Consider the following 25,272-nt stretch of genomic DNA (forward strand, 5'->3'; position numbering starts at 1 on the left):
TGAAATTCTAACCACTAATTACTGTTTTTTGTTAAAGCAACATTCTAAAAATTTTTTGGTACAAACAGTATTTATTACAGATTCATGTAAAAAATCTGCATGCATAACCCCTGTATATAAAATTTAAAAAAAGACAAAGAACAATTTGGGCATATTATTTAGAAAAACAATATTTATTAGAAATGCATTGTTCTTTCAAAATCAACCAGGCTAGGGACTTCTGACAAAGATGGAATATATTTTGACTTCCAGACAAAGATGGAATATATTTAGTTCTTCTTATTGCTCTTGATAAATACAGCTGAAGTCCCTGGAGGTTGTATATAAAACAAACATAAGGAAATTCTGAAAGGTAGAAAAGATGGCAGATCACTTGTGGACCTTAGGGTCCAAGACATAATACAGTAAAAGTTTGTATGTTTTTCTTTTTGCCTCATATATCTAGGACTGGGAACTAAGGAAGCCAACAGCTTGGGAACACAAAAACGAACTGATATGGTTTGGGTCTCCACCCAAATCTCATTTTTAATTGTAATTCCTAATGTAGAAGGAGACACCTAGTGGGAGGTGATTGGATCATGGGGGCGGATTTCCCCTTTGCTGTTCTCATGATAGTGAGTGGATTCTCATGAGAACTGATGGTTTAAAAATGTATAGAACTTCCCCTCTTTTTCTTCTGTCTCTTTCTCCTGCTGCCATGTGAAGATGTATTTGCTTCCTCTTTGCCCTTCTGCCATGATTGTAAGTTTCCTAAGGCCTCCCCAGCCATGTCCTGTACAGTCTATAGAACTGTGAGACAAACCTATTTTCTTTATAAATTACCCAGTCTTGGGTAGTTATTTATAGCAGTGTGTGAACAGACTAATACAGTAACATATCAAAAAGCAAACCAACAAAAGACACACACACACACTCACAAGTCTGTTCAATTTAGCCAAAGGACAGGAAAATGATCAAACTGCAAGTAAGAAAACTTGAATAACTCTCCTATCTGAGCCAAACACTGTGGACAAGGGCCATACTCCAACCCACTCATGTCAGCAAAAGCTAAATGGGAAGTCTTGACCCGCACCACTCCAGTCTATCATGAGCAATCCCTTCCACTCTGCCTCCAGATGGAATCACATCAGAGAAGACTGAGTGAAAAGCTGAACTTCCTTCCTTGACTGGTGGTAAAGAGCCTGTGATACTCATGGTGTGAGCATAGGCCACACAGAAATCTTAGATTATCATGCTCCTGACAAGTGGTAGCCCCCTTTTTCTGCTAGTATAGTGTCAGAGGAGACTTACTAAAACAGAAGATTTAAATAAAATCCAGAGTCTAATAATGTAATACCCAAAATGTCCAGTATACAATCAAGACTCACTTGTCATATCAAAAGCCAAGAAAATATTGACTTGAATGAGAAAAGATTCCAGCAGTAAGATGACATAGATGCTAGGATTATCTAACAAAGATTTTAAAGCAGCCATCATAAAGGTTTCAAAGTTCAATTATGAACTTGATTTAACCACACTGAAAAACAGAAAATATCAGCAAAGAAATAAATAATATAAAGAAGAAATGAAAATGTACATAAAATTTAAAATAATGAAAAAAGAAAAGACCCTTAATGAGTGATCTTAAAAACAATGTAAAAGATAAAGGAGGGAATCAGTGGAATCCATGAACATGAAGATGTAACAATAGAAATTACCCAATATAAATAAGAAAAAGAATAAATAGAAAAACAAAATGAAAAGAACCTCAGCAATCTATAGAACTGTAAGAAAATATCTGACATTTGTACAACTGGATTTCCAGAAGGAGAGTATAAAAAGAGTGTGGCTGAAAAATTATTCAAAGAAATAATGATTAGAAGTTCCCCAAATTTGGCAAAAGACATACACTTACAGATTCAAAAAGAACTCTAAACAGCATAAAACAGAAAGCCAAGTCAAAATAAATCATAATTAAATTTCTGAAAAATAAAGACAAAAGGCTGGGTGCAGTGGCTCACAGGTATAATCCCAGCACTTTGGGAGGCCGAGGCAGGTGGATCACTAGAGGTCAGGAGTTCGAGACCAGCCTGGGCAACATGGTGAAACCCCTTCTCTACTAAAAATACAAAAAATTAGCCAGGTGTGGTGGCAGGTGCCTGTAATCCCAGCTACTCAGGAGACTGAGGCACGACAATCACTTAAACCCAAGAGATGGAAGTTGCGGTGAGCCAAGATCATGCCACTGCACTCCAGCCTGGGCAATATAGCGAGACTCAGTTCCAAAAAAAAAAAAAACACTTGAAGTAGCCAAAGATAAATAACACCTTATATATAGGAGTAAAACAATTTGAATAACCCAGACTTCTATACCCATCAAAATATCCTTTAAGAATGAAAGGGAAAGTAAGATATTCTCAAGTGAAGGAAAATTATGATAATTTATCACCAGCATATTTCCTCTTAAACGTGGCTATACTAGATAGAAGGAATGAGATCTAGCATTTGATAGCATAACAGGGTAACTACAGTCAACGATAATTTATTGTACATCTAAAAATAACTAGAAGAGTATAATTGGAATGTTTGTTACACAAAGAAATGATAAATCCTTGAGGTGATAATATACCTCATTTATCCTGTTGTGATTATGACTCATTGTATGCCTGTATCAGAATATCTCATGTGTATCACAAATACATACCCCTATGATGTATTCATAATTTTTGTTAATGTAATGGCTAAAAAAGTTTTTGAGACAAAATGAACATGATAAAAAGAATCTTGGAAGATGAAATGACACCTGAAAAACATAGACAAATACTATAAACTTTCCTTCTCATGAATTTCTAGATTGCATTTGATGATTGAAGAAAATTATAAAATTTGTTTGATGTCATTCTCAATATATGTAAAGGACATATTTAAGACAATTTTATCATAAACTGTAAAGGACAAAGGGGCTTAAAGGAAGGTAAGGTGTTTCATGGTAAGGAAACAGTTAATTTTGTAATTAAACAAACAGTTAAAATGTGATAAAATGGATGAAACTATGCATATAGGTTGTACCAATGTTAATTTCCTCAGTTAAAAAATTGATACAGAATAGATGTATCCATTTTCTGAACACATATGATAATATAATGGATTCATGAATTTGTTAAGATCAAATCAGTGTAATTGGGATATCCATCACTTTAAACATTTGTGTTTACGTTAGAAATGTAAGAATTATTTCTTCTAGCTATTTTGAAATATAGAGCAGATTTTTGTAAACTATAATCATCCTACTGATCTATTAAACACTAGGTCTAATTTCTGCAATCAAACTGTATATGTGTATGTATTAATCAACATCTTGGTATTATGTCATAATTATGTAAAATGTAACCATTGGGAGAATTGGTGAAAAGTATGCTAGATCTCTTTGTATTATTTTTGCAACTTTCTGCAAGTCTTTAGTTATTGCCAAAAAAAACTTAAAAAGACAAACGTGTTACATAAACTTGCTATATAGTTTTTTCTTTGAAAAGTAAATATATCCCATATGGTATACAAAAAGACCTGTTCAGGCCTGCACATTCCAGTTCACATGCAGATTTCATGCTGATCCATCCCATCAAGTAGATCTTTGGAGATCTGTTACAGGATATTTTTAGCTTCTATTCAACGTGATCTTTATAAATATAAGATGTCAGCATGAAATGTAGCCATCAAGTAAAATTTTGAAATGAGGGTGATAATTTCCAAGCCAGTATTTAATCAATTGAGCTACTTCTTTGTTGCTTCACACAAAGTAACACACAACATACTCAGTTAACATTACTGTTTTATATGCAGTATCAATTTACTAGATATTTTTAAATGGTATGGAAATATATGTTATAATGATTATTCTTAATAATTTTTGAATACTTATTATGAACTTTGTGCATTAGTATATGCATAATAGTACACTATCTTATCATATTTTTTCTGTCCTATTATCAGATATAAAGCCCAAAATATTTAAATAATATACTCAGGATTATCCATTTAGTTAGTGCCAATGGTAATATTTAAACCTAAATTTCTATCAGGTAGCTTATAATCAGGAAAAAAACCTCACAAGTATTTCAAATAGGAAATATTTAACACAAGGCATTGGTGTGTTGCATGGATCTTTGAAAATGGAGAAAGCAAAAGTTATGTGTTAACTCAGGAATTAGAAACTCTCAGAAGCAGTTCCTACCTGCAAGGCTAGGAGAACACAAGTGAAGAAGTGTTAAGGAGAAGAATCTCAGAGCACAGACAAAGGCCTAACGTTTAGTAACCAATGCTCTAGAGGCAATGTCAGACTAAGGAAAACTAGAGTGAGAATCAGAATGAGAGTAAGAGAAAGAGAAAGATGAATATGTCTGTTCCTCTCCTGATTTCTCTCTTGTCTCCCAGTAGTGCCTCTTATTGATCACACTCAGAGTTGGCCATCGAAAAAGTACTCTGGGAAACAGAGTTTGCAGATCAATCCCCACCACCACCTAGTGCAGACAGGGGTGGTTAAGACACCACAAACGAAAAACTGGGATAAACAGAGTTTTGTAAAGTCGTAATATTTATACTGTAACACGTCGCCTTCAAACAGCCTTCAAAGTAGGCACTGTGCACTAATGCTCAAAACCTTAAAATCTGAAAAGCTAAATTTTATTTTGTGTGATTTCTAAGAGTTTTAAAACAATGTAATATATGCTTTTCTTTGCTCTTTCTTTCCCACCAGCCTTCCGGACATGCCAAAATATGCAATTTTAGTTTATACTTAAGCAGTTACATAAAAATCTTTAAAATTAACAAATAATTCTGGCTGGGCATGGTGGCTCATGCCTGTAATCTCAGCACTTTGGGAGACCGAGGTGGGCAGATCATTTGAGATCAGGAGTTCAAGACCAGCCTGGCCCACATGGTGAAACCCCATCTCTACTAAAAATACAGAAATTAGCCAGGCAGTAGTGGCACAAGCTTGTAATTCCAGGTACTTGGGAAGCTGAGGCTGGAGAATCACTTGCACCTGGGAGGCGGAGGTTGCAGTGAGCCAAGATTGTGCCACTGCATTACAGTCTGGGTGAGAGGGTGAGACGCTGTCTCAAAATAATAATAATAATTCTAACCTTTGACATCATCCAAAGACAAAATTACTGAACTGCTTCATTTTCTCTCTGTAGATCTCTAGTTAGCATTCAAGGTGCTAATGAAGCCAAAGTCTCAGGTATATATACTTAGTGGGTCAGTTAGCATCACTAACCTCCAGGTACACAGATGATTTTTCTAAACTTAAATATGTTAACAGATGCTGCTGTTCACCTGAAATACTCAGTGATGGATGGCCAACAGTGCTAAACTCACTAGTAGCTTAGTTTATTTTTTTAGATGTGACCCAGAGATATCAATGAATTTGACCCAATGGACTTTTATCCCTTCCTTATCTATGTATTATGTTATCTTTTGCACCAACATTGATCAAACAAAAGTAAACTTTTTTCTTATTTGTTGGACTTCTTGTTTAAAAGGTCAATGCTGTCAGGATATAGTTTGGATTCTGCAGGAAAGTCTGTAGGAAAATGAATAAGGTATTATTAAAAAGACCTGCTCAATTTTATACCTGGTATACTTATTATTTATACAGATCATAAAGAGGTAGAAGTTAAATGAACTAAAGTACAGTTGCATCTTCAGTGGCCAAAAGAAGAAAGAAAATAATGAGAAATCCATGCTGACATCATCTACTGGGAAGCTTGTCATTAATATTGTTACATGCATGATATGTAACAAATGAAGACAGAGTAAAAGAAAAAGCTTTTCTCTGGCTTACGCTTTTAAAATTTCTGGCTTAGATGCCCATAGTGGGAACATATAATGGGACAATTCTTTCCATGTGTCTCTCTAGACTCAATTCAGTCTTGTGGATTTAATTACTTGTGAGAACTTGAGCAGCATCTGACTGTCAGCTTGGAGTAGATGAGTAGTGTCTAAACAGTTAGTATAAATTAGTGGGACACGAAATCAATTTAATAATTTAGTAAATCTTGACCATACTTTTTAAAATGAAACAGAATATAATAAGATAATATAGAAGAATAGACTAGAATATGATAGAAGCAGAATAGTTCAGGAGGTGAGTAATGTTTTGTAAAATGTTTAGTTCTTTCTCTCTCTGTCTCTTTCTGTGTCTGTGTGGGTGAGGGTGTGGAAGGTGTACGCGTGTTCTGGGTTATGATATAAAATGTGTTATAAGTTGTGGTGAAAAGAAAAGTTTGAATTTGACAAATGTAGCAAAAGAGAGCAAACCAAAACAATTGTGTATTTCTGTGATATCTAGGTCAAACTACTCTGGCCAATGTTCTTCTGGCAACTGAAGGGAAAAGGGGAGTGGAGCTTGATGCTTTAGAATACTACTTCTTTATAAAACATCCTTTTTGGCTTAGCTAAATTCTTCTATCCTTATTTTACTATAGATGAAAGTAAGATGTGAGCCTGTTTAAAAACCAGCATTTTTCATCACTCTGTAAAATTACCTTCTCTCCCAATCATATAGCTGTGTGTTGTAGATTTGAGACTTCTTTTACTTAGTGCATAGTTTTTCATACTGTCTTTATATCATAATTGCACAGTGCATACAATACTGGTTATTCAGCAGGGAGTGAGTATGGGGGGCAGTTGTGGTTGTCCCAAAAAGCAAAAGACTGCATAATACTGACATAGTTTGCTAGTTGTCAGGTGTTGCCAATTTGATTGAGTTAGGCAGACTCTAAGATGGCCCCAATATTTTCCACTTCCTAGTATTCATGGCTTTATGTGAGACCCTCCCCTTGAGTAACTTCATTCTTACCAATCGAATATAAAAATAATGAAGGACTGCCACTTCTATGATTAAATTACAAAAGATGGTCACTTCTATCTTGCTAGTAGATTCTTGATATTGCTTTGTTAGTTTGTACAATTTGGTGAATAAGCTTTCATGTGGGAGAGTTCCACATGGAAAGGAATTAGGGGTGCCTCCAGCCAAAAGCCAGCAGGGAACTTAGGCCATCAGTCTCTCCAGGAACAGCTCTATGGAAGCTGAAAGCTCCCAATAATGAGATGAGCTCAGAACTGGATGCTTCTCCAGTTGAATCTTCAGATGAGACCCGAGCCCTGGCAGACAATTTGACTGCAGTCTTTTGAGATATTCAAAACAGAGGATCTACCTATGCCATATCCAAATCCCTGATCCACAGAAATTGTGAGGCAATGTTTCCTGTTTTAAATAGCTAATTTGGGGGGTATTTGTTACATAGCTATTGAGTACAAATTCAGTGGTACTAGTTCTCAAACAAGGGACATTGGGCAATATCAAAATATTTGAATTTTCTTTGGTTTTCACAAAGGTAGAGGCCAGAGATGGTGCTAACCATTCTACAGTGCACAGACAGACCCAGACAGCCAATGATTTTTTGACTCAAAATGTCAGTAATGCCAAGGTTAAGAAGCCATGGTCTACACACTTAAGCAGATTTCAGTACCTTTAGACAAGAGATCTTAAGTCTCATATTCTGCACATTATTGCTAATGTCTACTAATAAAAATAAACTATTTGTAAATACATTTCTTGGAAACCGATTGTAGAATCAATGGCATTTCATTCATTTTCAAAGGGTCACAATGCTTTTTTCTTTAGAAATATCCCAGGAAGAAAAGTATGAATATATCTCCATTAAAATACTTTATTAATTTTAGAGATAGGTCCATTTTGAAATGTATGGGTAGGCTGGAAGCTGATAATAAAACATCTAAATGAGCAAGAGAAATTTTACATATTAATCTCTCTGTGGTAATACTGAAGCAGCCAAATTTATCTTTCTCTATATTTGGCAAGTTATGCTCCCCCTCAGGCTAAGACTCATTATGCCAAATTATATCTTACACTGAAATGGTTGACATAAAACAAAAGGACCTCCTAAAATCCTGGTGGGTGTGTCTGTAACTTTTTAAACTCAAACTATAGTACATCATGAGTAAATCAGTGGAGTTGTCACGAGAGAAGACATACACTTTTTTTTCACAAACGGAACTGTAAGCAACCGGTGCACATTGTGAACAGCCACTATATTTCATTTGTGACCTGTCCTGTCAGAGAAACGGCACAATTTGTATTGCACACAAATCGATATATTTTTGGTACACAAAAACAACCTGAATGGTAAGGAAATACATACTGATATGTTTGTGCCTTCTGTCTTACTCAGAGCAATAATATAATTACCAATTACGTTTTTTTTTTTTTTTTTTTTTAAGAAAACAAGAGCAGTAGCAGATATTCCATGGAAGAGACATTCCCTCATGCTAATGGCAAGAGTTTTCATCCTTGTAGTTACCAGGAACACACAGTCTCAGCATAGCCATGCTCTAGTCACCTTCATCAATAAGCTAGATGGCACCTTAGTCTTGACTGAACATTTAGCACTTCACTTTTGTCTGCATGGACCGGGGAATACTGGTTAAGGTTATAGCTGCCAAGGTCTGTTATCCTTCAAGGACATTTCTGTCCCAAGTTTGTTATCCTGACCAGTTAATATGTCTTTCCTTCAATAACACCGTCTTAAATCCACAGTAGGACTATAGTTTTCTCCCTTGTTTAAAATTATATAATGCTGTTTATTGTTATGCATTTTATATATATTGCATGTCTAAGTTGTTTGTGCTTGCATTTCTGCAGTGAACAATGTCCATTAGAACCTAAAAAATGCAAAGCACTTAACTATTATAAATGTGGGTTGTTGTTGTCTGATCATCAAATCTATATTTCTTGTTTGACTGGTTTGACTTGATGATTCCTGAGTGTGTCATTCACCTTGTAGAAAAATCATACCAAGTTGACAGATAGCAGCACTTACATGATAATTAATTAATTAATAGTGGCCTATAGAAGCACTTTAATACCTTATGTTGACCATTTCCCTGGCACCATCAAAATAACACAATAATCTTCCTTACTTCTTTCCTTGGTAATAAGAGATAATTATTCTTCTCAGATACATCTGACTTTGAAAGTCTAAATTGTTGACTTTCCTGGAATAATGTTTTCTTTTCTAGGACAGGAAAGACAATGTGGTTAGTGTGCAATTGCTATAATGCAAGGGAAAACACAATTAAATTTAATTAAGCAGATTTAATGACCAAAATGTTAATACAGTTTCTAGTTTATAATATCCAGTCTTAATGTGTGTTTGTCTGATGAATACATAGTGCCTCTCAACATTCATTTGCTTGACTCTGCTGCCTGTCACAGAAGGAAGTTGAATGGTTCAGAGAGAAGAATAAACAATTATTCTTGTATAACATGCTTATTTATGGCATATTTGGTTTATAATAAAATAAAATAGAAGAGTTAAGCAGAATAGCATCCATCTTAAAAAATAAGACATGAAGGAGCTAAAAATAAAAATGAGAGGAAGAGAATATAAACATGAGTCAGATAATTATGCTTCCCCATTAACTCTCATTGCAATCTTATAAATGGAACTAAATAGCCTGGCATGTTTAGAAGACTAAATGTATTCCATTAGTAAGATTTACTTGCTAATAAAATAAAAAATATTTGGCTTTATAGGTAGATATTTGGGTTAATTCCTATTGTCTTATCATCATATCCAAATGACACTAGGCAATTAATGCTTACTGATGGCAATAAAGTTATCTTCTGATAATAAGTACAAAATCATAAAAGCTTTATAAATTGCAGTGCCAAGTGTTTAGTGTGTATTCATTTTGTGAATTTGCCTCTTACAATGAGTTTAAATATGTGACTTTCTACAGGTAATTCAACAGTAAGTTTCCTTCTGGTTTCAGGAGAACTATCTAAAGAGGGTGACAGAAAACAAAACTTATTTTATTGTTTCTTCTTGGAGGACAAAAGTTACTGAAATACATGGACCTTCACTTAAATGAGTAGCTCCAATTTAAATAAAATCTATTGTAACACGACTTCCCTTTTTGGAAATTTAGACACGTGGTTGATAGATGACTAGCTAGAGGAGAATCAGAGATAATTTTGTACTTGCATCACATAATATTATATGAGCAAATGTATATAATGCTTAAAAGGGAGATTTGTTTTTTGGGAAGGGTTAGATAATGATGAGTTGGGAAAGAAGCTTGGAGGAAAGGAGTTCAGAGGAAGCACTAAAGAGGGAACGTGGCACAGTCAATGCAGTGCTTTGCAAGCAGTAGTTCTCATACCACCTGCACTACACTTAACTGAAATACTTAATATGCAAATTTCTGGGACCACTCGAAACACACTGGATGAAAATCTTTTAGGGTTGAACAGAGCATCTGGATTTTTAACAAACATGTTTGGCAATTCTGAGGTACATTAAGGATTGAGACCAATTGATAATAAATCAATTGAGACCAATTAATAATAAAGAATATATTTTTGATTTTTTATAAGTAGAAGGAAAACTGTTTTAAGAATAATCAGGGAACTCATCTTTAGCACTTTCTTTATCTCTTAACTTTTTTATTTCAGCACATCTGCTTCATGGTTTTCCGCAGCCTAGCTTTGTCTGCTATATAGTCCACCCGGAAGAAGAGAGTCTAATCACAAGGTACGTTATTTTTACATCCCTGTTAAAGAAACCAGCAAAGTCTGAGACTACATTTACTTAGCTTCATTTTATTCCCAGGGAAGGGAGCCTCATTAGCTCAGCTTGAACTAAGTGTGCTCCCCTGATCCAAGTTATAGGCAGTAGACAGGGCCATGAAATAAGACATATTTACATGGTCCCACCACAACTTCCTATGAATTTATTCAAAATATATGAGCATATACAATTTGACAGAGACTGGACACTATATTAGACATAAAACAGTAAACAATCAGGAGTGAGGGAGGAATGTTCTCAGACACGAGCAATTCATTGTAGGCTGGGCGAGTAACTTAAAACATGTCAGTTAAAATTAGCAAAATAGTGGTAAGAATCTAAATGTTCAACAGTAAGGCTGAAATGATGAGATACATCTATGAAATAGAAGAGTGAAAAAAGCTGTCCCCAAAGAATATATAGAATGAAGGAAACTACTTAAAATATATTTTTATGCTAAGCATACACACATTATAAAATGTCTATAATATAACCCTATTTAAAAATAAATACAAAAACAGAAAAACATTGGGAGATATAAAAAAGTGGCGTGGTTACCTGCCATTGGATTTCAGGTGTTTTTTTCTTTTCTTCTTCAAAAATTTCTAATTTTTGCAAATTTATGTGATAAATAGATATTACTTTTATAATTGGCAGAAAATAAAAGAGAAAGGAATAATATTTAATGTGCAGCTTGCTGCTTGTCAGGCAGTTTGAATGTTAGCTGAGCCACTACTTTTAAGACTGACCAACAACCAAAGACGTTGTACCTTTTCTCTGTTTGCGGAACCATAGATAATTGGCTTATGGAATACTTCTTTTCCTGAAGCTAACTGTGGGTAGAAAATGTAACTTGCATTTTCTGCAGGGCATAGGCTAACCAATGAAGCTGTAATAGAAAAAACAATCCTCAGAATTCTGTCCTCAGGATGTTGTGATCTTACACATGTGTCTTCTTAAATTCACATAGTATATGGGTTGACAGCAACATGAAAAGTCCCATGACTAAACTGATCATACACAAAAAAATGTCAGCTAGAATATAGCAGTCATTTGTATTTTTTGGCCAAAACATAATTATTTTTATTTGGAGAAAATTCCAAGATAGGTCAAAGGTATTCCACCTCTCACTACAAAAGTACTATAGAATAAATATGTTCTCTTCCACTCCAGAGACAGCTATAATGTGGACTTGCGGCCTCAGTGTAGACAATTGGATGATCGTATTTAGGATTTGACATCTGAGATAACTGTACAAAGGTTCTAGGACAATCATGATTTTTTAGCTGCTAAATGGGCTATTTCTAGATATGAGTGGCATTTGGAGAGTGTCTGATGGTGAATGCATAAGCTGTGCCACCCACACTGTTACTGTGGCCAGGTCTGGGCTTTGCCTTACTCCTCTTGATCTGTTCAGTTAGCTAGTCATTCTGTGGATTCTGTAGGGCAGCCATTTTTTATTGTACTAAGCATTATTGATACCCAAGGACATTTGGTATTGTATTAAATATTACATTAAATTCAATGATGGCCAGATTTTATTTCTACATTTTAATTGCTAACTTTCACTAAAGTCTTGTTAACAATTTTCCTACTCATTTTGGGGTCTTAATAAGCAAACCAGGAGGAATGTTAAAGATGGCCAAGTAGACACAGTCAGGAAGAGCTTCTCCCATTGAAAGAGACCAAAATATCTAGTAGACCAGCATACTCCAAATAGATCTTCTAAGATAATGCACTGAGAGGGATTGGAGAGATGACAAAGACACTGGGGCTAAGGGGAGAGGAAGCTGCCAGCACTGCATCGGGTTACCGGTACTGAAACTAATAAGAACAGAAATAGAACATACAAGAATCTTTGGGACATATCTAAAACAGTGCTAAGAAAGTTTATATCATTAAATTCCTACATCAAGAAATTAGAAAGACCTCAAATTAGCAACCTAACATCACACCTGTAGAAACTGGAAAACAAGAGCATTCCAACCTCAAAGCTAGCAGAAGAAAAGAAATAACCAAATTAGAAAGGAAGTGAACAAAATTGAAATGTGAAAATCCATACCAAAGATTAAATTAAATCAATAATTGGTTTCTTGAAAGAATAAACAGGATTTGTAGACCACTAACTAGGTTAATAAAGAAAAAAAGAAGAGGCGAATAAGCACAATCAGGAAGGACATGGGTGACATTACAACCAACCCTAAAGAAACACAAAAAATCCGTGGAGACTATTACAAACCCCTCTATGCACACAAACTAGGAAAACTACAGAAAATGGATAAGCTTTTGGAAACACACCATCCCAAGACTGTGGGAAGAAATTAAAAGAAGAAATCAAAACCCTGCACTGATCAATGAGTTCCATAATTGAATCAAAAATAAAAAAAATCTGTCAACCAAAAAAAAAGTCCAGAACCAGATGAATTTACAGCCAAATTTTACCAGACATACAAAGGGCTACAACTAATCGTACTGAAATTATTCCAAAATATTGAGGTGGAGCGATAACTCCCTGCTTCGTTTTATGATGCCAACATCATTCTGATACCAAAATCTGGCAGAAACATACAGACACACACACAAGGAAAATTTCAGGCCAGTATACCTGATGAATGTACATGCAAAAATCCTCAACAAAATACTAGCAAACCGAATTCAGCAGCACAATGAAAAGTTAATTCACCACTCTCAAGTAGGCTTTATTTCAGGGATGCAAGTTTGGCTCAACAAACACAAATCAATCAATGTGATTGACTGCATAAAAAGAAAAACCATATGATCATCTTAATAGAGAAATGTTTTTGATAAAATTTATCATCTATTTTTAAAGCCCTCAAAAACTAGGCATTAAAGGAACATGTATCAAAATAATAAAAGCCATTTTATGACAAATCCATAGCCAACATCATGCTGAATGGCCAAAACCTGGAAGCATTTTCCTTGAGAACTGGGAGCAAATGAGGATGCTCACTCTCACCATTCCCATTCAGCATAGTATTGGAAGTCCTAGCCAGAGCAATCAGGCAAGATAAAGAACTGAAAGGCATCCAAATAGGAAGAGTGAAATCAAATTATCTCTCTTCACTTATGATATGAGTCTATACTAGAAAACACAAAAGCCTCTGCCAAAAGGCTTCTAGAGCTCATAAATGACTTCAGTAAAGTTTCAAGATACAAAATAAATGTACCAAAACCAGTAGCATTTCTATACACCAATGAATAGAGCCAAATCAAGAATGCAGTCACATTTATAATAGCCACAAAAATGAGTAAAATACTTATGAATCACTAACCAAGAAGGTAAAAGATCTCTATAAGAATTATAAAACATTGTTGAAAGAAATCTAAGTTGACATAAAAAAGTTGGAAAACATTCCATGTTCCTAGATAGGAAGAATCAATATTGTTTAAATGGCCATGTTCCCCAAAGCAATTTGCAGATTCAATGCTATTCTTATCAAAATACCAAGGTCATTTTTCTTAGAATCAGAAAAAAGTATTCTAAAATTCATGTGGAATCAAAAAAGAGCCTCAATACTCAAAGCAATCCTAACCAAAAAGGATAAATCTGGAGGCATCACACTACCTGGCTTCAAACTATACTACTAGGATACAGTAACGAAAACAGTATCGTACTGCTATAAAAACAGATACATAGAACAATGCAATGGAAAAAGGACTCCCTATTCAACAAATGGTGCTAGGGTAGCTGGCTAGCTAGCCATATGCAGAAATTGAAACTGAATCACTACCGTTCACTGTATACAAAAATTAACTCAAGATAGATTAAAAACATAAATTTAAGAGCTAACATTATAAAAATATTAAAAGAAAGCTTAGGAAATGCCCTTCTGGACATTGGCCTTGGCAAAGAATTTATGAGTAAGTCACCAAAAGCAATCACAACAAAAAGAAAAAGTGACAAGTGGAACCTAATTAAACTATCAAGCTTCTGCACAACAACAACAACAACAAAAAAAAAAACTCAACAGAGTAAAGAGACAAACTATCAATAGAGTAAACAGACAACTTGTGGACAAAATATTCACAAACTATTCATCCAACAAAGGTCTAATATACAGAATCCATAAGGATCTTAATTCAACAAGCAAAAACCAAATAACCCCATTAAAAATGGGCAAATAATATGAACAGAAACTTCTCAAAAGTAGATCTACAAACAGCCAACAAATATATAAACAAAGATAAACCACTCATTATTAAAGAAATGCAAATCAAAACCACAATTAGGTGCCATCTCACACCAGTCAGAATGGCTTATATTAAAAAGTCAAAAAATAACAGGATGTTGTAAGGTTGTGGAAAAAAGGGAACACTTACACACTTTTGGTGGAAATTAAAATTAGTTCAGCCACTGTGGAAAGCAGTTTGGAGGTTTCTCAAGTAACATAAAACAAAACGACCAATAGCAATACTATACTGAATATATATCCAAAGGAAAATATATCATTCCACCAAAAAGACACAGGCACTCATATGTTAATCACAGCACTATTCAAAATAGCAAAGACATGAGATCAATCTAGATGCCCACCAATGATGGGGTGTATAGAGAAAATTCGATACATATACACCATGGAACAATACACAGTCAAAAAAAAAAAAAAAAAAGAATGAAATCATCTTCTTTGCAGCAACATGGATGCAGTTGAAGGCCATTCCTAAGTGAATTAATGGAAGAACAGAAAACAAAATACCACATATTCTCACTTATAAGTGGGAGCTAATCATTGAGTACATGTGGACTCAAAGATAGGAACAATAGGCAGACACTGGAGACTACTAGGGGAGAAGGGGGTGAGGGAGAGAGAGGGTTGAAAAGTTAACTAGTGGGTATTATGCTCACTATCTGGGCGATGAAATTATTTATGCACCAAACCTCAGTGACATGCAAATTACCCATGTAACAAATCTGCACATATACCCCCGAACCTAAAATAAGAGTCAGAAGAAAAAATTTCAAGACAATGCTATTTTTAATTATTTTATTGAAAATAATATTTGCAATAAAACAGAAATTTTAATATTCATAAGATAATACTTAGAAATACATAGACTAAAAGATGCATGATATTTATGGAGAAAAATAAGAGTTAAAAAAGAACATAAAAGAAGCTCCAGACCAGGTGCAGTGGCTCATACCTATAATTCCAGCACTTTGGGAGGCTGAGGCAGGAGGATTGCTTGAGCCCAGGAGTTCAAAACCAGCCTGGGCGGCACAGTGAGATTTTGTATCTACAAAAAACAAACAAACAAACAAACAAACCCAAAAAATAGACAGGCATGGTGATGCACACCTGTAGTCCCAACTACTCAGGAAACTGAGGTGGGAGTATTGCTTGAGCCTCAGGAGACTCTGTATGTTAAAAAAAATGCCAACGAACGTAAGAGAAGGGTTTTGAACTTAGGAAAATGCATGATATATCTTTCCATCGTAACAATAGAAATAAATGAAAATGGCAAGTGTTGATGATGATGTGGGGAAATGGGAATTCTCATACACTGTTATTGAGAGTACTGATTAGTACAACTAAATTGGAGATCAATTTGTCAGTATCTAGTGAAGTTGAAGATGTTTATAACCTACATCCTAGCAAATACATCTCTAGAACAGTGTTTCCTAAAAGTTTATGAGCCCAGGCCATAGTAAAAAAAAAAAAAACTTGTTTTATATTGGCATTTAGAATAACTGTATGTACATACATATCTGTATATATACATACAGTTTCATAAGACAATAGGTACCTTTATTCCGTGCAATGTACTTTGATATTATTTATGAATTTAATATCTTTTCAAAAAATCTGCAGTTATTACCTGTTGAATTCGTTTCATGATGCATAATTTGAAAAACACAAAAATGTGGCCATAAATATACATGTGTGTTAGGTAGAAAAATATCCCCCTAAAGATGTCTGCATTCTAATCCTGTGATGATGTTACCTTACATGGCAAAAGGAAGTTGCAGTTGTGATTAAGGTTAAGGACTCTGAGGTGAAGAGTGTTTCCTAGATTATCCGGGTGTGCCCAGTATAATCTCATGAATCCTTAAATGTGGAAACGTTTTTGGAGCTGCAGATAACTGATGAACGGCAGCTTGAGAAGGTCCCATTGCTGGCTTTGAAAATGGAGGAAGGAGGGCATGAGCCCAGGAATCTGAGAGGTTCCTAGAGGCTGGAAGGACAAGGGAACTGTTTCTCTCCTAGAGCCTCCCAGAAGTAACCAGCCTGTGGACCCCTTGACTACAGCGCAGTGAAATCCATTTTGGAACCCCAACCTCCAGACGTAGAAGACACCAATATGTGTTATTTTAAGCCACTAAATTTTGGTGATTTGTTACAGTAGTAATAGAAACTAGTACAATCTGCATAATGAGATGCCTGTAGATAGACTAAGATAGATAGATAGATACATAGATAGATAGAATGCTGCAATTATGAAACATCTGTGATAATTATAGCATTATAGATAGAATGCTGCAACCATCAAACATATCTGTGGTAATTATAGCTTATTTTAACAGCTATCTAAATGTCCATCATTAGGGAATGGATAACAAACAATAGTATATTTATATTTGATATACTATATAGCAGTTAAAACAGAATAAGCCAAATATTCATATATCAACATATTTAAATTCTCAAATCACAAGATAATAGCCACAAGATAATACTTTACTTAGAAATATATAGACTAAAAGATTCATGATATTTATGGAGAAAAATAGGAGTTAAAAAAGAACAGAAAAGAAGCTCCAAAACATTGAAACACCAAAACAACTTACAGAATGGCAATTAATTCTTATACCATTTGTAAAATTTGTTTATTGAAACTGGAAACACCATACATTATATATGGAGAGTTACATTAAGTAAAAGTTCATTGGAAGATTATCCAACAAATTCACTCTAGTAGTTGCTACTGTAACAGGAAATAAGACTGAGAAGGATTCCAAAGATAATTTCAAATATATCTGAAATGTTTTAGGTTTTTATCTTTTAAATCTCAAAAGCAAAATATATGAAAATATATATATATAAATAGAAGGAAGGGAGGAAGCAAGAAAGTAGGGATGGAAATAGTATTTTGAGGCCAAATACCCTGAGATTAAGTTGGAACATTACTGTTTGCTGTGTAAATTTAGGCAAATTACTCGAGTTCTCTAAACCTGAAATTTTGTCACCTGGAAAAAAGAATAGATTTTTTTTTCATGCTATTGGAAGAATTAAAAGAGATAATTTATGTAAAGTGGATAATGTAAATAAAAGCCTTGCCTATGATAAGGACTTAATAGATATTATTTATTTCTTCTTTCTCCAACATTATACATGAGTAGGTCCGGTCTCTGTAGGTATGTATTTCTGTCAGATGAAGAGGGAAAATCAACTCTAAAACTACTTCAAGAACTTGTTAACCTGACTCACAGAGACATCTGGGTAACAACTTTGTTTTAACCCTATAACAGTAAATGCAGGGTGGGGCTGTCCCAAGTTCTGTAAGTTTAGGGAGACTGAGAGTGAAAGATGAGAAATTTGTTTAGTTCTGTCTACTCTGTGTACTATCCCTTAACAATATTCTCATGCAATGCATCATGCGCATTATACATGAAATTGCACTTGGGTCAGATTTTGGGCTCTCCAGGATGGATCTAGGCAAGATTGTATCCTGAACCCATTTAGCTATTTTGGTCCTGAAGGACAGTTGAGCTTCCAAGTCCTGATCTTTATTCTTTCAGCCTTATTATCCAAAAATTGGCCTACTCGCCAGCCTCTTTTCAGTAGTCTAAAATGCTTACACATACATATGTAATGGTAGGATTTTGATAAATTTTATTGTGTAGCCTATCTTGCGCTGGAGGGAAAATTGTTTTTATCATTGCTTTGTCTCTCTTGCCTTCTCAGTGATGCTCAAAGATGTAGGAGAACTGTAATGGTCAGAAAACGAGACCAGTGTCTCTAGTCTTTTGTCTACCAAATGTCCCAGCACCTCTAAACTCACCATTTTCTCTGGGCTACACTGATTAATTCAGAGATGGGGATATAAATTTTTATTTTATTTATTTATTTATTTATTTATTTTTGAGATGGAATCTTTCCCTGTCATCCAGTCTGGAGTGCAGTGGCACGATCTCGACTCACTGAAACCTCTGCCTCCTGGGTTCGAGGTATTCTCCTGCCTCAGCCTTCCGAGTAGCTGGGATTACAGGCACGCATCACCATGCCTGGCTCATTTTTGTATTTTTAGTAGAGACGGGGTTTGACCATGTTGGTTAGTCTGGTCTTGAACTCCTGACCTCATGATCCACTCGCCTCGGCCTCCCAAAGTGCTGGGATTACAGACGTGAGCCACCATGCCTGGCCGGGAATATAACTTAGGAATGCTGAGATGTTAGTTGGAGTTTGGGGATGGAAGACTCTTTTATATTCTACTTGATCATGGAAGAATAACCATGACATTTATGGTAGCCATCTGACTACTAAGAAGTTTGTGATTAAGTCTAAACGGAAGAAAGAAGTGTCAATAAGTGGTGATAGAACTGGTCTAAATACCCATTAACCCTCTATCTCGATCTACAGTTAACGAGATCGTTTTCAGAACTTTTTTCTTTAGACAATTTAGTAGAGTTTACTGCAACTTTGAAATGAAAATGAAGTTTAGTTCCTTTCTTATAATGTATGATAACCAAAGGAGTTAGCCTGGTAGTTGCAGTTCAGAATGTCTTATGGGGCTTATTAATTCTTATTAGTAGTATTGAATGATGTCTGATGGATACTCAAACTCTCATTTAGTATTTAAATATGAGTCCTAACTTAACTAATTCCATCCCTTATTCCTTTTCTGGGGCTGAATTATACTTTCTGCAATCCCCAATTCCTGGAGAGCTGGAGTGGAGGTTTGCTAAATACAGACAGATAAATTGTGTTTTCTAATCAACAATCTAAATAGAATTTCTTAGTGACATGATATGCTTGACATATTAAATGTTTTGACACTCCTGATTACCTGTAGCTTTCCTGAACTTGCATGATGCTGAGGCTATTGTTCCTTGGACCATTTGCTTATGATTCCCCAAGTAACAGGCTGGAATGCAGAGCTCTCTGGGCATGGATAGTTTGCAAGACTAAAGGGTATGAATGTAGAAACAAGCAGATGCTTAATTGGAAAAGGTAGGAACTGAGAACAAGCTATGGCGGAGGAAAAAACTAATACTCTGAAACTTGACCAAAGAGAAACCATGGAATAAATAATTATGGAAACAGTTGAATCCTAAGAAAGAGCCAGAAAACAAAAACTGCTCAAAGCCAATGAAACACTTATAGGATTAAAAGGACCCAAGCAAACTGAAACAAGAATATCAATTATAAATAAAACAAGCAAATGCACTGGGATGTCCAATAATTCAGTTCAATTCTGACACTAACTATCCGCAGTTAGTGCAGACCTCCACAGGTTAAGGGGCTCAGTTCCACAAGATTGCCCCACTTCAGATGCCAGCCTGTAATGAGGCTGTCAGGCTACCAGCACTTCTTTGCAGCTGGCTAACAACTTGAGGAGGGTTCCCCCAGTCTTTTCCTCAGATTCAATGGTTTGCTAGAATGGCACACAGAACTCAGGTAAGGGCTGTACTTATTATTACAGTTTTAATTGGATACAATTCAAGAAAGACCAAATGGAAGTAGTTTACAGGACACAGTACAAGGAAAATAGTGGCATTCCATGGCTTCTCCAGGTATACCACCCTCTCAGGACCTCAGTGTTTTCAGCAACCCAGAACCAACCCCCTGCCATTGAAATCTCATCATTCAGAGTTTCTAATTCAGAGGTTTCATTACAGAAGCATAATTGATTAAGTCATTGACCATGGCCGATTAAACTCAATCTCCAGTGCCTTTCTCTAGAGGCTGGCAAGGGGCAAGGGATGGGGGAAGGTGGAGCTGAAAGTTTCAACCCTCTGATCATGTGGCCTGTTCCTCTGATGATCACAGCCTATCCTGGAGGTATTTAGGGGCCTGCTATGAGTCAACATTGGCATAAATTCAGGCATGCTTTAAAGGAGTTACTTAGAAATAACAAAATACATTATTATTAGTTAGAAAATTCCAAAGGTTTTAGGAGTTCTGTGCCAGGAACTTGAAACAAAGACCAAACATATTTTTATTATACCATATGATTTTTCCTGAATTTCCAGAAGTGATATATAGACAAGCCAGAACCTTCATTTCCTTCATGAACTCTTGTTCTTTTTGCTGAGGCCTGTATTATTTTTTTGAACTGATTAAAACAGAGTCTCTGAAAATTATTTAATATTGCATGGGCTGATTAGTAGCTTTAGATAAAAAAATTCATATACATTTTATAAAATTGAAATGCAAAATTCTTCATGGTCTTTATAATAATTCTCTTTTGTTCTAACTCTTATACTCCACAAGACTGTGATAAACCTGAAGGATTACGTCAGTCACTTCATCTTGGCTGCAGTTGTTCATGCCTCTCCTACTTGTATACTATTTTCCTGTTAATGGTTTCATTTGCTCAGTTTGTATTTTCATAGGTATTGCTATATTGAATAACATTTTCAATTCCAAAAGTTGATTATGGACTTGTATTATTCAAGAGGTTAGGTAATAATAAATAACCATAAAACTCAGTAGCTTAATATAACTAAATGTTGTCTTGGCTTTCTGCTTCCTGTCTAAAAGACAAGCAGGGAGCTCTCCTCACTACAGTCACTGGGAACATTGGCCTTCGGTGGCTTCATCTTGACACCTGTTTCTCAGATGGTCATGGCAAAGGGAAGAGAACCTGGCAACTCATGGGTTGGCTCCAAGAGCTTTTGCCCAGAACTAATGTGTCTCATCTGCTCACATTTTATTGAGTAAAGCCTTATGAATCTGTCTCTTGACTTAATTGCAGGTATAGTGATCTTGTCAGGCTTTGGTAGGAAATCCAAACATTTAATCTGTTTTCCTGGAGAGATCTTGATGAACTGAAAAGATTTTTTCCATGTGCAGCCACGGATCATTCAGAGGTTTTAATAATGAGTTCAATGGCCATTCCCTTGATTTGATGCTTGCCAAGAGTCTGAGTTTTAATTTGTTTCTTTAATGCAAAGCATTTCTTCATTTAATATTTTACTGTTTGGAGTTGAGAAGCCTGCTTGCAACTCAGCAAGTCCCTGAATTTGTAAACTCTCCTCATTTTCTTTAAAATCTGTTTTTCTGAGTTTCTTGACCTCTGATATTTGCCAAATATAATCAATAACAATTGCCATGTACCAATATTCTTTTCCTCCCCATCACTCCTAGAACTATATGAGTTGCCTTCTAAGAAAAGGTGAGAATATTACCAAAAGTCTGAAACTGCATAACGTGGATTATCCTTTCAGGCTCTTCTACCAGTTATCTTTCTACTTGTCACCTAGATTTTGAATTAATTTCATGTATTTTAGCTCTGTTACCACAGCAATATCTAGTATCAATTTCTGTATCAATCAAAATAGGTTATGTTGATGGATATTTCCATTTGCCTCTCTAGATCTATACTTTTAATGCTTATTTTACTACTCTGTGCCTTGGGGTGAGAGTGAGGGGCTTTATGTCATTATCTGCATCAATGGATTTCTTTTGTTTTCCAGCTTCCAACAGTGGTCATCAGTAGGATTCACTGGGAGGAGATTGGAGGGTAAAAGGAAAGTAGAGTCAAGGTTCTTCTGGATTTACCTGCCTCAGATCACTGCAATTTGGCTGAATTCTTCTACTGAAGTCTACAATTCTTATCAGGCCTCTCCATACAACCATACAATCTAGGTTCTGTTAAATTAACTCTCACTCTTCTTGCCTATTCAGATCTAGTGGTCATAACATCTTTGCAGTGATAAAATCTCAGGATAATTCATCATTCCCGGTCAGTTTTCCTAACCTCTGATCACCACAACCTTGTTAATACTCCCTTCATTTAAATCTTCCTGACCATCTATGTTGAGGGACTTTCTTTACGGACTTCAGCTGATTAGGTTATGTTTCAGTAGTACACAGCCACAAATCCTTTGTGGCTTACCACAGTAAAAGTTTATTTTTTTCTAGGCCACCGATCCACATGTGTTGGCAGGAAATCCTGTTTACCCTATCATTCAGTATCTCAGGCTTCAGTTTAGACCTACTTTGATGATCAGTCAAATAGTAGGAAGGATATAAGATTACTCATGTGTGAACCCTTCGATTCCTGGCTGGGTGTGACACATGCCACTTTTGCTTACAGTTCTAACCTCAAAGAAGCAAAAGTATCATCCTAACATGCAACCCAAAGAGGAACACTGGAACAATTTCATGAGTACTTTACAAATACTTCAAAAGTGGTTTTTAGAAGCATAAAATTATGATAAAATTCAAGCAAACATTATCAGTCATATAATGTCATATATGTAAATAGTAATAAAGATGACAGTGCACACATAGAATGTGATTCTGTTCATGCTCAAGCAAATAAATCAGTTACTGTAATGATGCTGCACAATTATCAAAAAAGGAAAGTATAAGCTCACACACAAATAAATAACTGAAGGACGAATTGTATTCAGGCCCGTTTATGTTCCTGATCGGCTTAGCTCCACCTAAACCCTGGGCCAGGGAATTAGCCATTTGCCTTACTTCTCAGAGCAGCCACAGTGATGGTTTCACTGTTCCTACGGGCTTAACTCTGCACTCCCATCACCACTGCATTTCCTTCCTCTTCTAAGATTTCACATTTTCTTACCACCCAAGAGTGAGAGAGGGGCTTCAATATGAATTCTGTTGCACTCTTGTGGTGTGAGGTGAAACAGGTCTAGCTTTTCAATGTTACCCATCATAACCCAACTGGACTTGTGAAAGTGCTAGGTTCCCCTACCTAAAGAGGCCAATTAAAATGCATAAGAGTAGGAAACACCACATGTAATGATCTTTGATCAAAGAAAGGCAAGAGACCGGAAAGGGCACACTCATAAATTACTTTTCCTTCCTCTCTTGGCAGCTTTGAGATGCAGTATTGTATAGTCTCCCTCAAGATATTCTATGAGACCAGGCAGTCAACTTTATTTCCTATGAACCAGAGCAGATTAGTAACATCCCACTTTAAACATACTTGCCCTGTTTCACTGTCTCACTTCATGTTACCCTCACTTTTGATTCCCTGCTATTGCACTGCCTCTTTCAATACAGTCTGCCACATAGCTTTGCTTTGGGAACTTTTTTTTTTTTTTTTTTTTTTTTTTAAGAACTCAGGCTCAGGAAGCTAGTATTAGGTGGGGGCCATAGAGAAAAGACCTTCAGGGAAAAAATTGGAGTTGGATTTCTCACTCTAAAAGAAATAAATAACCAACTGTTTTGGGTGATAAATAGAGCGATAAAAATTCCTGCAGTGCAATAGCAACACCATTATTACAATTTTAGAAGTAGTTAATAGGATTTAGGCATGTTTGACTATTTTGTTCATCATTCTAATTTTAGTTTCTTTTTGACCTATATTATACTTTTGCCCAATTATTTTCTTATTTCTCTGTCACTTATATTTTCATATATGTTTATGAAAGTTTTTGCTCACTTTCTTATGACAGAAGTACATTCTTTATTAAATGCCACAAGAAATGTTGAAATATTAGAATATCTACAGGTAAGATCTTATTTAATCATATTCCTAGAAAGAACATCAGACCCACTACAAAAAAAATCTACTGAATTTTATTTTAAATTAATCATTATATTTAGATTGCTTTTCCATTTGCCAATTAAATTTTTGTTTTTTCCCCAAATCTGGCTGATTTACCTCATGCAGACAGGCAGGTAGCATACTGATCTAGAATTTGGTGATACTTAGTTCTCATGCCTACGTTCTTAATTTGCTTATTTATTTTTGTAGAAACAGGGTCTCACTTGCAACAGGGACGTGCAACAGGGGTGTTGCTCATCTGTTTGGCCACCACCCATGCTCAGGCCCCTTGCAGGACAGGGAGCATGCTGACAGGCAGGTGCAGCAACCCAGGCAAGTGCGTTGGGGCTCCATCCCCAAGGTAGGATCTAAAGGTGGGTGCCTGTGACTCCTGAAGCCCAAGTGGGTGCGTGTTAGTGTGCTCTTTTAGCTTTGCCATCTGAAGACAGCTTAAGAGTGTAACCAGCTCAGTGCCCTCTTGGGATCCAGGTACTTTTCTGGCATCCAGGAAGAGTCAAGTCGCACACAGACTTGAAGGATGAATGTGGGGGTTTTACTGAATGATGGCAGTGGCTCTCAGCAGGGTGGATGGGCAGCTGGAAGGGGGATGGAGTGAGAAGATTATTTTTCTCCTAGAATTTGGCCATCCAGCAGCCAATCTCCTCTCGGACCGTCCCCAGCCCAACTCCTCTCAACTTTCAGATGCTCCTTCTCTTCTCCTCTTCTCTGCCTTGCCACTCTTCATTCTTCTGCTCTTCTGTTCATCTCCTTTTGGAGCTGGGGGTTTGGGATTTATATGGGTACAGGATGGGAGGGCATGGGAGGCCAAAAGGCAACTTTTAATCCAGTCTATCGTTGTTGGACATTTGGGTTGGTTCCAACTCTTTGCTATTGTGAATAGTGCCGCAATAAACATACGTGTGCATGTGTC

General features: G+C 35.9%; 1 long non-coding RNA gene across 1 annotated transcript in view; it reads left to right on the forward strand.

Moving 5' to 3' along the window:
• LOC116474894 (uncharacterized) overlaps nt 1-25,272 on the forward strand; it is a 52,524-nt gene that overhangs the window by 5,750 nt on the left and 21,502 nt on the right. Inside the window, exons 2-3 of the long non-coding RNA XR_004249768.2 lie at nt 2,833-2,953; nt 10,520-10,598. This is a non-coding gene — a long non-coding RNA (uncharacterized LOC116474894). The remainder of the gene's footprint in view (nt 1-2,832; nt 2,954-10,519; nt 10,599-25,272) is intronic.

The sequence above is a fragment of the Hylobates moloch genome, unplaced genomic scaffold (genome assembly GCF_009828535.3).
Source record: "Hylobates moloch isolate HMO894 unplaced genomic scaffold, HMol_V3 SCAFFOLD_2, whole genome shotgun sequence".
NCBI lineage: Eukaryota > Metazoa > Chordata > Mammalia > Primates > Hylobatidae > Hylobates > Hylobates moloch.